At 28.7% G+C, this 14,195-nt stretch overlaps 1 long non-coding RNA gene across 3 annotated transcripts in view; it reads left to right on the top strand.

Annotated features, from left to right (window-relative positions):
• The first annotated feature begins 6,349 nt into the window (after positions 1–6,349).
• The window catches only part of LOC138347865 (uncharacterized), a 66,406-nt gene continuing 58,560 nt past the window's right edge, over positions 6,350–14,195 (top strand). Inside the window, exons 1-2 of one of the 3 annotated variants that reach the window (XR_011220415.1) lie at positions 6,350–9,680; positions 10,582–10,678. This is a non-coding gene — a long non-coding RNA (uncharacterized lncRNA). Of the gene's footprint in view, positions 10,679–14,195 lie in introns of all 3 variants that reach the window. The other 2 variants (XR_011220417.1, XR_011220414.1) reach the window with 2 other exon arrangements.

Genomic DNA, 14,195 nt, shown 5'->3' with positions numbered 1-14,195 from the left:
AGAGATTTACTATTAATTTTACAAAGAAAAATTTTAATTTTTTAATGCTGCACGTTCTTTTTTAATTTTTTTTTAATTTTTTTTTTATAATAAAGTAATAATTTTTAATTTTGGTTGACATTCTTCTAAACTCTCTTTATCTTTCTTTTTTTATTTTATTTTTATAAAAAAACTTAGGTTTTTGTTTTTTTATTATTATTATTATTTTATTCCTAGTTTCCTTTCTTTCTTTTTTTTTTTTTAAAAAATTAACTTTCTGTTTTATTAATTTTTTTTATTTTATGATTATTTTCTAAAATTTGTCTTCTTCTCCTTTTTTTATTTTTTTAATAAATTTTTGTTACTCTTTTTTTTTTACGTTTTTTTCATTCTTTTTTTTTTTAATTTCTTGTTCTCTATATTTATTTTTTTTTGCTTCTCTCTTCTTCTTTTTTTTTCATTTTTTTTCTTTTTGTTTTATTATTTTCTGTTTCTTGTATTTTTTTTAAAAAAAAAATTAGATCCAAAATAAGAGATAAATTTATGAAATTTATAATTAATTCTAGCAAAAAAAAAAATCTAAAGAGATTAAGACAATTTCTTTTTAAAAAAGGTCTTTTCTTTTCTTTTAATTTTTTTTTTCATTTTTCCTTTTTGTACGTTTTTAGTTACCCCTTCTTCTTCTTTTTTTCTTTTTTTTTTCAACAACACTGTTTCTTTTTTATTTTTTTTTCTATTTTTTAATTTTTGTTTTTATTTTTTAATTAGCTCTGTTTTTGTTTTTGTTTTTTGTTTATTTATAATATTTGTTTTACTTTCTTTTAGAAAGTTTATATAAATCTTTCTTTTTACGTTTTGTTTTTATTTTTTATTTTTATTTTATCCTTTCTTTAATAATTGTATATTTTTATAAGTTTCTTATTCCACTTTTGTTTTATTTATTTATTTTTCTTTGTGCTTCTCTCTCTTCTTTTTTTTTTTTGATTTTTCAATTTTTCACGCTTTTTTTTATTTTCTGTTTCTGTTTCTGTTTTAAAAAGTTCTGCTTTTTTTTTTCTTTCGTTGTTTTATGCTCTTTTTTTTTTTTTGTTTTTTCTTTTATTCTTTTGTTATCTTTATATAATTTCTCAATTTTAGTTCTTCTTCTTTTATTATTATTATTATTATTAGTTTATAATAATAATTTCTAAATAAAATTTATTTCTCCTTTAAATGAGAATTCTACTTAGATAATTTATTTATTTTAAAAAATTATTTATTAATTATTATTTTTATATCCTAATCTAACAAGTCTACAATAAATTCAATAAAAAACTTCTAAAGTGAAAATAGACGGAAAGATATATTAATGTATTCAAATTCAACAATTCAATATCATGAAGCGATATAAATTGAAAAATGTATCTAAAAAAACATAATAATAATAACAACGTAACAATAATCAATATAATACATGTGATTTGAAGTATTTCATGCTATCGAAATCAACTTTTCATAGAAGTAATATTATTTAAATCATGCGAGAAGTTATAGTTACCTCGCCGCAAAAATTGATACCACAAAAGCGAGCGAGCTGTTATCCACGAATTCGGAATCACGATCAAATCTCTAACTCTAACCTAATTCTCAAAAGAAATAACTTGTTTTTTTCGTTGTGTTTGGTTGTTTCTATCAATCTTAGTTTCTGTGCATTCTCTATATTTTTCTCTGTATATTTTTTTTTACATCTCTCTCTATTTCTCTGTATTTGTGTATCTGTGTATTTGTATTTGTGTATCTGTGTATTTGTCTATGTGTGTTTACATCTCTCTGTCTTTTTCTTCTCAACTGAACGCGGTTTTATAATAATTTGGCTGAGAGTTTGATGCTAATTAAAAGGATAGTAATAGAGTTGGATTAGGATTTAGTTTGAAATATTGTTGAGGGAATTGGGGTTGAGATAAGGATTTAAAATAAATAAATAATAATAATAGAAAATTAACAAAAAAAATGTTTAAAAAAAATCAAAAGGAACGTCCAAAAGAAGAAAAAAAAATCAAAATTAATGGGATGAGACTTTTTAGTAAAATAAGTTAGAAAGTTGGGAATAATTAGGATAAGGTAAACAAATTTGAAATCTTTAGGACTCCTCTTTTCTTTTCTTTTTCTATACATTTTCATAATATTTTCTATATTATTATTATTTTTAAACTAGATAATTAACAAATAACTTAAATTCCCAACTTCTATTTATCAAATTCTTTTTTTATTATTAAACTATAATTGATCTAATTAGTTTTATTAATTTACAATTTATTATTATTATTTTATTTTATTTTAAATATAACCTTTTTTTAAAAAAAAATTGGTGTTTGACTCTTTATATTTTGGTAAAAAATTAGGTGTTCACAGTATGCCTCTCTTTGCTTGAAAACATGAAGAGTTTTCATGCAAAGACGTGAACAATGTGACTAATTTTTCACTAAAATATTTATGCGAAAAATTTATAGTAGAGAAGAGGTTTGACTGTGTCCTAACTTTTAAAAACTACCTATCCTATGTTGAGATGATAAGGAGTCAGGCGTAGTTCCAATGAGTGAGGTTTTGTCGAGATTCCGGTTCGTAGCTCCAGCTATTACATAAAAAAACAAGATGCAGAAGGAAAGATATGAAATCCTATCTATTTCGATAGTGCTAAGTCTTCATTTTGAATTCTCAGATATCGCTTCACCCTCTTTGGGTAGGTTCATCTATTCCGAACTTTGCTCTGGACTTCTGAGTTTAAGACTTGAAACTTCATGACTTGACTTCAGCTACTGACGTTCTTCCGCATGATATTCTTGAAAACTTATTTTCTTGAAAAGATGAATTCTATTATTTTGAACTGCAAATTTGTGTACTATGTAGAAATCTGCACACAAAATAAAATTTCTACCTAGTTTGCACTAGGAAATTTTGTGAGTTATTGATGAAAGCTATGAAAGTCTATACTAGTAATAAAAAAATAATGTTTTTACAACCTATAACAGAATATAAAAAAAATTAAGACAAAAGGGAGTTTTGTACCCAAATTGCAATCAGGGCTTATTGTGTCCTGTGAAGACATGAAAAATAAAATAGGGGTTATTGTGCCCTATATGCAACCAGGGGTTATTGTGCCCTGTGAAGAAAAAAAATGATAGGGGTTATTGTGCCCTATATGCAATCCAGGGGTTATTGTGCCCTGTGAAGACATAAAAATGATGATAGGGGTTATTGTGCCCTATATGCAACCATGGGTTATTGTGCCATGTGAAGACATAAAAAATGATAGGGGTTATTGTGCCCTATATGCAATCCAGGGGTTATTGTGCCCTGTGAAGAAAAAAAATGACAGGGGTTATTGTGCCCTATGTGCAATCCAGAGGTTATTGTGCCATCTGAAGAAAAAAAAAATGATAGGGGTTATTGTGCCCTGTGAAGAAAAAAAATGATAGGGGTTATTGTGCCCTATATGAAATCCAGAGGTTATTGTGCGTTATATGCAATCCAGGGGTTATTGTGCCCTGTGGAAAAAATTGATAGGGGGTTATTGTTCCTTATATGCAACCAGGGGTTATTGTGCCCCGTGAAGAAAAAAAATGATAGGGGTTATTGTGCCCTATATGAAATCAAGGGGTTATTGTGCCCTATATGAAATCAAGGGGTTATTGTGCTCTGTGAAGAAAAAAAAAGATAGGGGTTATTGTGCCCTATACGCAATCCAGGGGTTATTGTGCCCTGTGAAGAAAAAAAATGATAGGGGTTATTGTGCCCTATATGCAATCCGGGGGTTATTGTGCCCTGTGAAAAAAAAATGATAGGGGTTATTGTGCCCTATATGCAATCCAGAGGTTATTGTGCCCTGTGAAGAAAAAAATGATAGGGGTTATTGTGCCCTATATGCAATTTAGGGGTTATTGTGCCCTGTGAAGAAAAAAAAGATAGGGGTTATTATGCCCTATACGTAATCCAGGGGTTATTGTGCCATGTGAAGAAAAAAAATGATAGGGGTTATTGTGCCCTATATGCAATCCAGGGGTTATTGTGCCCTGTGAAGAAAAAAAATTATAGGGGTTATTGTGCCCTATATGCAACCAGGGGTTATTGTGCCCTGTGAAGACATGAAAAATAAAATAGGGGTTGTTGTGCCCTATATGCAACCCGGGATTATTGTGCCCTGTAAGACATGAAAAATAAAATAGGGGTTATTGTGCCCTATATGCAACCAGGGGTTATTGTGCCCTATGAAGACATGAAAAATAAAAATAGGGGTTATTGTGCCCTATATGCAACCAGGGGTTATTGTGCCCTGTGAAGACATGAAAAATAAAATAGGGGTTATTGTGCCCTATATGCAACCAGGGGTTATTGTGCCCTGTGAAGAAAAAAAAATGATAGGGGTTATTGTGCCCTATATGCAATCCAGGGGTTATTGTGCCCTGTGAAGACATAAAAATGATGATAGGGGTTATTGTGCCCTATATGCAACCATGGGTTATTGTGCCATGTGAAGACATGAAAATAGGATAGGGGTTAATTTTTTTTACTTTTATTATCATTATTATTTAACATTAGTTTATTTTATTTTATTTTTATTGGTACATTGACCAATTTAAAAATAAAATAAAATGCCCCAGATTTTATCAAGAAAAAAAAATTCTTTTTTTTTGCATATTATATGAGAGACAAGGATTCAAAAACTTTCCATCGCGACGTTTGTCTCTAGCGAATTACTTGCATGATTTGTCTTTATAGCTCTTTCAGCCTCTAACTTTATTTCTATCTTTATTGTGCTAATGCTAAGACGGAATGTCATCATTTGATAAATGGTGTCACTCGTGATTTTTTACCAAGTAGACATTCTTATTTTTTTACTGTCGTCTTATGTTTCTCTCGAGAGTTTTCACTCATAAGGCTCTCTTATTTTTTTAATTTTTTATTTTTTTTATAACATACATGGGCTACAGTGTCATGTTTCAACCCTTGGAGATTTAAAATATTATGATCATTATTTTATTGAGTGATTAGACCAAACCTCAATGAAGGGCTGCCTACGTATCCTCTTAGGAATCAGGTCGAACGTAGTTCAATAAAAGTATTTTTTTTGATTTATTTTTAGAAATATAATGGAAAAATGAAAAAAGAATTAGTTCATGTTTGATAATGCTTTGACTTTAGTTGGTACCAACAATTAGTATTATGCATATGAACTACATTCAACGACTTTCAAATAAATTTGAGGTCAACTTTGAGTAATTTATATAGTTTCAAATTGTATCTCAAATATATTTAAGTAGTTACAAGATCAATTTATCTTGTCAAAATTAAGGGATAGAATTATTCGTATCCTCATGTTTCAAATGCACTCTCAATATATGAAAGTCCTACTTCACACAATATAATAATTTAGATCATAGGACATTTTTTAAAGTCACTCCCACTCAGAAAGATATTCAATGAATGAGATTAAGATACCATATGCTTGGCCCTCATGTAAGCATCTACTAATATGAGAACATAAAAAATGAGATCAAATAGGACTTGTCATTGGCTTGTAATGTAGTCTTAGGGAAAGGTAGGATATTCATTTGAGATAAAGTCACTACTTCCTCCTTATAATTCGCACGACGCTTTTGATATTTTTTTTCGTTTTTGCATTTAACCTTTGTTTTCTTGTAAGGTCTTTTTCATTTTTTTGATCTTCTCTCCTTTTTGTTGGAGATTTTTTTTTCATTTTTCATTCTATCTTTTTTTTTTGGACATATTTGGGTTTTTTCACTTTGTTACCCAACTTAGGTCTTTGATGTTATATAGATATTTCATAGTGCGCTCAAGGATGTGAGATAAAGGGATTAGTGCATTTTTACACTCAAAAGGTATATGCTAAGATATGGTTATTCAAATAAAAAGCTTTCAGGGTCGAAATGGGAGTTCTGTAGATAAATGTCATTCGGTAGGCTTGAAAGGCACAATCGATTCAAAGAAAGCCTATAATCCTTTCTCAAGTTAAATGTTGTTTAAAATTTCGTCTCAACCAACATTCGGGCCAAGTTCTAGATCAGCAAAATCATGACTTTGAATTTTACGTCGTAAAGTTCACCACACAATGCATTTGAAACAATGAGGTCAAATTTATTTTATCAATAACTTTAAACAAGATAATTTCTCAAGTATGACATAAATGTATTAAGAGATGTCAATAGAAGTCTATAGTTCACAACAAAGTTGATATGTCTTACCAAATAGTTTAACACTTTTTTCTTATGCATAATACTAAGCATGTTGTTACCAATCAAGTCAAAGAAAAAAAATCTTTTTTTTTGCCCCAGTTCATGTGACTAGAATTTTTAGGATTTTTTTTCTCGGTTGGACCAAACCTCACAATAAGGTTGCCTACGTATCTTGTTAAAACAAGAATCAGGTCTAACGTAGTTCCAAAATATAAGTAAAAATATGTTTTCTTAAGGAAAAATTTCCTTTTTAATATATACGCATATTATTTCATTTTCGTTCAGATTGAACACTTAAATATTTTTTGTTAGAAATTTATTGACAAATGCAACTTTTTTCATCGTTTAAAGTGATATAAGAAAACTTTTAAAATTTCTTTTTGTGAACTTTACATTGTAAAAGAAAAAAAAAATTTCTATTATTCTGATTTTAATTTAAAATGGTAAATTGAGTTATTTATCTAGATAGATCCGATCATATGTAGAGTCTTTCATTAAATCATATGTAAATGATTCAAATAATGAAATCTATTAGGAACTATTACATTTGGTTTTAGTTATCATGTTTAAACTCGTGGAGAAAAGTATCTAGACTGGCTGTAAAACGAGCTGACAACTCGAGTTAGGGAGTAGCAACGTACCGGTAGCAGCGCTTTCCGGCTTTGTGCATGGGTGCTCCCTATCCTAAATATGTGTGATTAAAAATCCTTCACCATGGACCGAAGATCCACTGACTATCTTGACAGAAATGGGGTGCATAGTTGCAATTCCCATCATATTATTATTGAAGACTAAGTAAAATTCGCGAGAGATCACAATTTATATGCAGATCAAATAATATCATACATTAAATAAGTAGACAATTTACACATTAAGACAAATAAATACAATATCCCAAAATGTAAATAAATAAATCATAGTCATACATAAATCAATATTGAAAGCTCGAATTCTAGTTAATCCCCAGCGGATTCGCCATCTGTCACACCCCTTTTTTTTCCCTCAACATATTTTTTTGATTTTTATTGTTTCGAAAAGAAAGAAGAGTTTTTCCAATTAAAGTGACATTTTGAAAAGGGATAATTATTATTCAGAGTCGCCACTTGGAATTGAATTTTAGTGTTCCAAGTCACCTTATTTAAATCCTTAATCAAAAGTAAATTTGACTCTATTTTTTATTGGTCTGCGAACCAAAAATCCGGGTAAGGAATTCTGTTGACCGAGGGGAAGGTGTGAGGCACCCCTCGAGTCCCGTGGTTCTAGCATAATAATAAAAATATTTATATTTTTTTTTACTCAAATTTATTGTTTAATTTATTTGAACTGACTAATTTATTTAAAATGATCTTATTTTTTTTTCAGGGTATGTCCATTTATTTTTAAATATCTAATATTTTGAAAGTAGAATTTATATAGGAAAGAGATTTTAGTGTTTGAGTAATTTTAAGATTATTTTTTTTTAGTTACATTTTAAAACAAGAGGTAAAATTTTAAGAGATTTACTATTAATTTTACGAAGAAAAATTTTAATTTATTTAATGCTGCACGTTCTTTTTTGATTATCTTTGGTATTTTTTTTTTAATTTTTTTTATAATAAAGTAATAATTTTTAATTTTGGTTGACATTCTTCTAAACTCACTCTTTATCTTTCTTTTTTTATTTTATTTTTTATAAAAAAACTTAGGTTTTTGTTTTTTTTAATTATTATTATTTTATTCCTAGTTTCCTTTCTTTCTTTTTTTTTTTTTAAAAATTAACTTTCTGTTTTATTAATTTTTTTTATTTTATGATTATTTTCTAAAATTTGTCTTCTTCTCCTTTTTTTATTTTTTTAATAATTTTTGTTACTCTTTTTTTTTTTTACGTTTTTTTCATTCTTTTTTTTTAATTTCTTGTTCTCTATATTTATTTTTTTTTGCTTCTCTCTTCTTATTTTTTTTCTTTTTTTTTTCATTTTTTTTCTTTTTGTTTTATTATTTTCTGTTTCTTGTATATTTTGTTTTTTAAAAAAATTAGATTCAAAATAAGAGATAAATTTATGAAATTTATAATTAATTCTAGCCAAAAAAAAATCTAAAGAGATTAAAGACAATTTCTCTTTAAAAAAGGTTTTTTCTTTTCTTTTAATTTTTTTTTTCATTTTTCCTTTTTGTACGTTTTTAGTTACCCCTTCTTTTCTTTTTTCTTTTTATTTTTTTCAACAACATACTGTTTCTTTTTTATTTTTTTTTCTATTTTTTAATTTTTTTTTCTATTTTTTAATTAGCTCTGTTTTTCTTTTGTTTTTTTTTGTTTTTTTATAATATTTGTTTTACTTTCTTTTAGAAAGTTTATATAAATCTTTCTTTTTACGTTTTGTTTTTATTTTTTATTTTTATTTTATCCTTTCTTTAATAATTGTATATTTTTATAAGTTTCTTATTCCACTTTTGTTTTATTTATTTATTTTTCTTTGTGCTTCTCTCTCTTCTTTTTTTTTTTTTGATTTTTCAATTTTTCACGTTTTTTTTATTTTCTGTTTCTGTTTTTGTTTTAAAAAGTTCTGCTTTTTTTTTCTTTCGTTGTTTTATGCTCTTTTTTTTGTTTTGTTTTTTCTTTTATTCTTTTGTTATCTTTATATAATTTCTCAATTTTACTTCTTTTTCTTTTTTTATTATTATTATTATTAGTTTATTTTATTTTATTAGTTTTATTAATTTACAATTTCTAAATAAAATTTATTTCTCCTTTAAATGAGAATTCTACTTAGATAATATTTAGGACTCCTCTTTTCTTTTCTTTTTCTATACATTTTCATAATATTTTCTATATTATTATTATTTTTAAACTAGATAATTAACAAATAACTTAAATTCCCAACTTCTATTTATCAATTCTTTTTTTATTATTAAACTATAATTTATCTTATTGGTGTTTGACTCTTTATATTTTGGTAAAAAATTAGGTGTTCACACACACACACACGCACGCACGCGCGCACGCACGCACACACGCACGCACGCACACACAAAAAAAATCTTATAATGGATAACATGCTTGGAGTAATATATATAATGAATGTTTGTATTATTGTATCTATTTATTTCTACTTTAATTGTGTTTTGAAAGTTCATTACAGATATGTTTAATTTCTATTTAAGTTCTACCTTAAATTCCTATTGGCTATTGCTCCTTTTTTGGTCAATTTTCGGTCATGAACATTTTATTGATGAATGAATTTGTACAACATTGGACTCAACTGAGTCCAAAAAAATTCACATAAAAGTGAAATTCAGCCCAGCCCAATTCTAGAAACCTCTTTTAAAAGACCCTTCAGGTAGGGTTTTCTAATTCGACATTCTCCTCATTTTCGCCTCCATATATCCTCTGAGAGAGTTTATCAACTAAGCCGTCTGTCTTCTTCATCTGAGGATCATCAATTCCCCTTTTGGGTAGTGGTCTATTAATGAGCAGAGAATCAACTCACAAAGGTATGTGCCTTTCCTCTCATCCCTTCTTTCTAGTTGGGCTCTTCTTCTCCTGTTTCTTTCTCTCTTAAGTAGTAGAGTTGTTATCCGGTGGATATCGTGGGATTTTTTGGATTCGACTGAGGTGTCTAGTCATGACTCTTAGTTGAGTGAGCTCTTTGTAAGCCTTCATCTTCACTTTTTCATTCTATTGTGTTGTTCCTCTTGAAACTTCATCCACTATATCGTTCTTTTGCTGATGAGGTAAATAGTGTTGGAGATATCCGCGATGCTCAGATGCTTCTTTTTTTACAACTCCTCCTCAAGATTAGTTCTCCCAATTCACATCTGTCCCTCTGGCCCTCGAATTCTTTTGGTGACTCCTTTTGGTAAGCACATAACATTTGTTAGGTAGCTTAAATTTCTCACATTTTCTAAGCCTTGTAGATTGATAAAACTGGCTGAGGTAATCTATACATCATTGAATATTGTTTATTCACCTGGCTCTAATTCTTAGATTAGAGATTTGTGCAGTGTCACTATTTAGTAATTTTCTACATTTTATTGGAAGTTGTGAAAAATTATCAACAACTAAGGTAATCGGTTGATCCAATACCACATTTGCTAGCTTGTCTACAAGTTGATTTGCTTCTCTAAATAGATACTTATTCATAATTTGTAGTTGTCTTATGAGCTGTTTTATTTCTTCAATCTAAATTGTTAATTGCCATGGTATCTTCCATTTATCCGTATTAATCTTTCTTAAATCGAGTGAGTCATTTTCAAGAATTATATCATGTAAATTGAGATTTTGACATCTCCTTAATTCCATTAGGATTGTAGTAGCCTCTGCCTTCATGCTTGTAGTATTCTCATGCATCGAACCTTTGCACTAATAAGATCTCCATATTTATTTCTGTTGCAGGAGGCGTATGAACTTTCTCTCAGATTTCCTCTACCAAATTCATCTATGTTGCACTTCATCCATCCTTGCTCTAGTAATTTCATTCATCCTTGCTCTGGTAATTCCCCTCTTACTATCAACCAATGATTCTTTGGTTTGTATTTCTGTAGCTTGGCTATTATTTCCTCCACTCTGTTGGTACCCCAATTCATGAGTATTTTAATTTTGACCAAGCAATGCATGTATATCATGGTCTGCTGGAGTAGATATTTGCATTCCACTTCATTGTCATGTCCTTTTTTTCATAACTCCCAAATTAACAGAGAAAGAATGGCTTTGTATATGTACCTTAATTTTTTTAGGGATGGTTCATTCCACTGCCTCTATATCAACTATATACATAACTTTTGAGCTAGTGAAGTTGTTAGAAATAGGTGAAACATAGTCTTTTGTACGTAGCATTCACAACAGTAGCATCTTGAGACCAAAGAAATCGTCATCTTCCTTAGGTTGTCTTCGGTGGCAATCCTCCCTTGCATTACCCTCCATGGGAAACAACTTAGGTTGTCCAACCATTCTTGTTGTAGTCTTCTTTTTATCATTAGTTCATATGCAGATTTTATTGAGAAATTGTCACTATTATTAGGCATCTAGCATGGTGTATCACTTTCTCGAGGTTCCACGCTAATGTTAATCTTGATCTTATGATATCATGCCAACCATTTTTCTTATTCCTTTCTCCATTTCTGGTGTGACTTTTCGCTTCAATATATTTCATCACCATAACATTTTCAATGAAGTATAATGCTCCTTACTTGGTCTAGTTATCAAATCAAAACTTGAAGTTTCATGATTTAATTTTTCATTTTATCTAATGTTCAGTCTCATCTCTTACCTCTATTATTTTTTCCATGCACGTGAAGCTCATCTAGCTCTCGCAACAACCAAGTGTTGATACTTACATTATTTGTTCCACATAAATATACTCCATAAGATCCTATCGAGACCCTAAATCTCTACCATAGCCTCTTAAATAGGGCTTAGTTACTTCATGGAGTGATCTCAAACCCCACTCCTCGTTCTATCTTAGGAAAACATAAATCCTTCCACGCAATCCAATGTTTTCCCCTTTCTCCCCCTGTTTTGTACCAAAAAAACTTAGCAAAAACTTGGTGCACTTGTTTTATGATTCCTCTAGTAGGGTTCATGGTTGATAGAAGATACACTGGCATATATTGTAGAGCGTGTGCGATCAACACATGTCATCCTCCATAGAATAAGCACTCATTCTGCCAGTCCGTGATCATTTTTGTCATTTCCCTTAGTATATCTTTATAGTGTACCTTGGTCTTCTTTCCATAATAAATAGTACATTCTAGGTATTTAAAAGGGAAAGTTTTTTTTTATACGCGTGAGTTTTTTCGATCTCATTCCCACCAAGGAGGTGTTTCTTCATGCAGATAAAAGAAAATTTTGTCCTTATTTATAATTTGGCCAGACACCTCTTCATACCTCTTAAGTACCCACATCATTTTTATTACTAAATATTTATCTCAAAAACGCAAATAAAATTAGAGTCCAGATCCAGAAGGAAAAAAAGATTGAGAATAAATTTCGAAAAGGCAACCAAAAAAAGTTTGAAACCAAAAGCAAAACATTAAGATAGAAGGATGACTCTTGAAATTTTATATGCAGCCTAACATGTGTCTTACAAGGCGCAAGGTGACATGATACTTGGAAGTCGCAGGTCGACTTGCACCTTGTAAGGCGCATGGGAGTTGTGTATGTACTTTATTCCTTACTAATTCGTGAGTCATATAATGGGCTACCATAATCTCAAATCTTCACTTTTTTCTTTTTATTCACCTAATACTTCTATTTCTTTTGCTTTTTTCTTGGTGGCAACACTTATTTTTATTTCTGAGAGATCTTTTTCGTTATCATCACCTGCATATTCATTAATAATTTGTTAGATTGTGTGCAAAAAGAATAAACTTTTGTCATATATTTATATAGGTAGTGCATTGTTTGGATTTGAATTTTGAGTTATTACTGTCTTAATTAGGAGATTGCCTACTTAAATTGGTCAAACTACCATGCTTCATATTGTGCATATAAAGTAGGATATTAAATTCCTAATATTAAATTATATTAATGAAATATCTGCTAAGTTTATTCCCTTCCGAAATACTTATTTTATTTTGTTTTTAAGGGTCAATTTAAATAACTTAATTTCAAAGTTAAATTAAATTATATTGATTCAATATTTTAAAAATAAAAATTTTAATATAAAAAAACTATATGAGAGTACTATAAATTGCATTTTATTTCTTATTAAAATGTAAAAAAACATAGTCATATAGTTTTTTAATTAAATTTTTTATTATTATATTGAATTACTGTAATCTAATTTAACTTTGAAATAAAGTTAGTAAGACTGTCTTAAAAATGGTATAAGACAACTTTTTGGAAGGAAGTAAAAGTTAGCAGATATTCCATTAATATACCTTAATATTGTGTTTGACCAATTTAAGTATGTAATCTCCAAGTTAAGACAAATAATAACTCTTAATTAAAATTCAAACAATGGCTTGCCTATATATATATGACCAAAGTTCATTTCTTTTTGTTACACAATTTAATAAATTATTAGTGAACATGACAAGTGATAACGAAAAAACTCTCTTAAAAGAAATTAAAGTGTTGCCATGAAGAATAAAACAAAAGAAATAGAAGAATTTGGTAAAGAAAAAGAAAAAATGAAGATTTTAGATTGTGTTAACCCTTTGTATGACTCTCATAAAATTGGTAAGGAGCAAGGCACAGACTCCCATGCATCTTACAAGGTGCAAGCACCTGGACCTATAGGTATCATGTCAACTCACACCTTGTAAGGCATATGTCAAGCTGTATTTTACTCGATAAAAACTTCGACGAGTCACCCTTCCGTCTAATTGTTATCCTTTTGATTTCGATCTTATTTTAATTGCCCTTTTGGAAATTATGCTCAATATTTTTGCCCTTTTGAAAATTATGCTCAATATTTTTGCCCTTTTAGTACCAGACTTAACAAGACTGTATCATCAACAATTTTCTAGATTCCACCTTGACATTCCATATCCTCTGTAACTCTCATCTTCATTTCGATTTTTTAAGTTTGATAAATTGTCTAATATTTCAGATTAAATATATTTACACAGTTCTCACAAATAGATATAGTTCAAGTAATATATTTAACAAAGATAAAAAAATATCACTTATAACAAACATATAAAATTAAATTATTATAAAATACATATTTTGAAAAAAAACTATTTTAAACTTATTCCAAACTTATTGGATCATTTTTGTCCACAATTAAAAGATAGCAAATAGTACTCCTACTATACTAGTACTAGACTAGTGTATCTTTGAAAAAATTAAATTAGTCAAATTATACAATATTTTCAAAAATGAACATACCACGTTAGCACATATAGAAAATTGGGTCCAAATAGTAGTAACAATGAAGTAGCCAACTCAAAAACACAGATAGATAATGTGTGTCATTTAGTGAAATCACCATGTGCACAAATTACAAGCAACTTCACATTATTATGTCAAACATGATTTGGTCAATGACCTAAATATTTTAG

Source organism: Solanum lycopersicum, chromosome 1 (assembly GCF_036512215.1).
Source record: "Solanum lycopersicum chromosome 1, SLM_r2.1".
NCBI classification, from domain to species: domain Eukaryota; kingdom Viridiplantae; phylum Streptophyta; class Magnoliopsida; order Solanales; family Solanaceae; genus Solanum; species Solanum lycopersicum.
The sequence above is the reverse complement of the archived record's forward strand: the minus strand, read 5'-3'. Positions and strand labels throughout refer to the sequence as shown.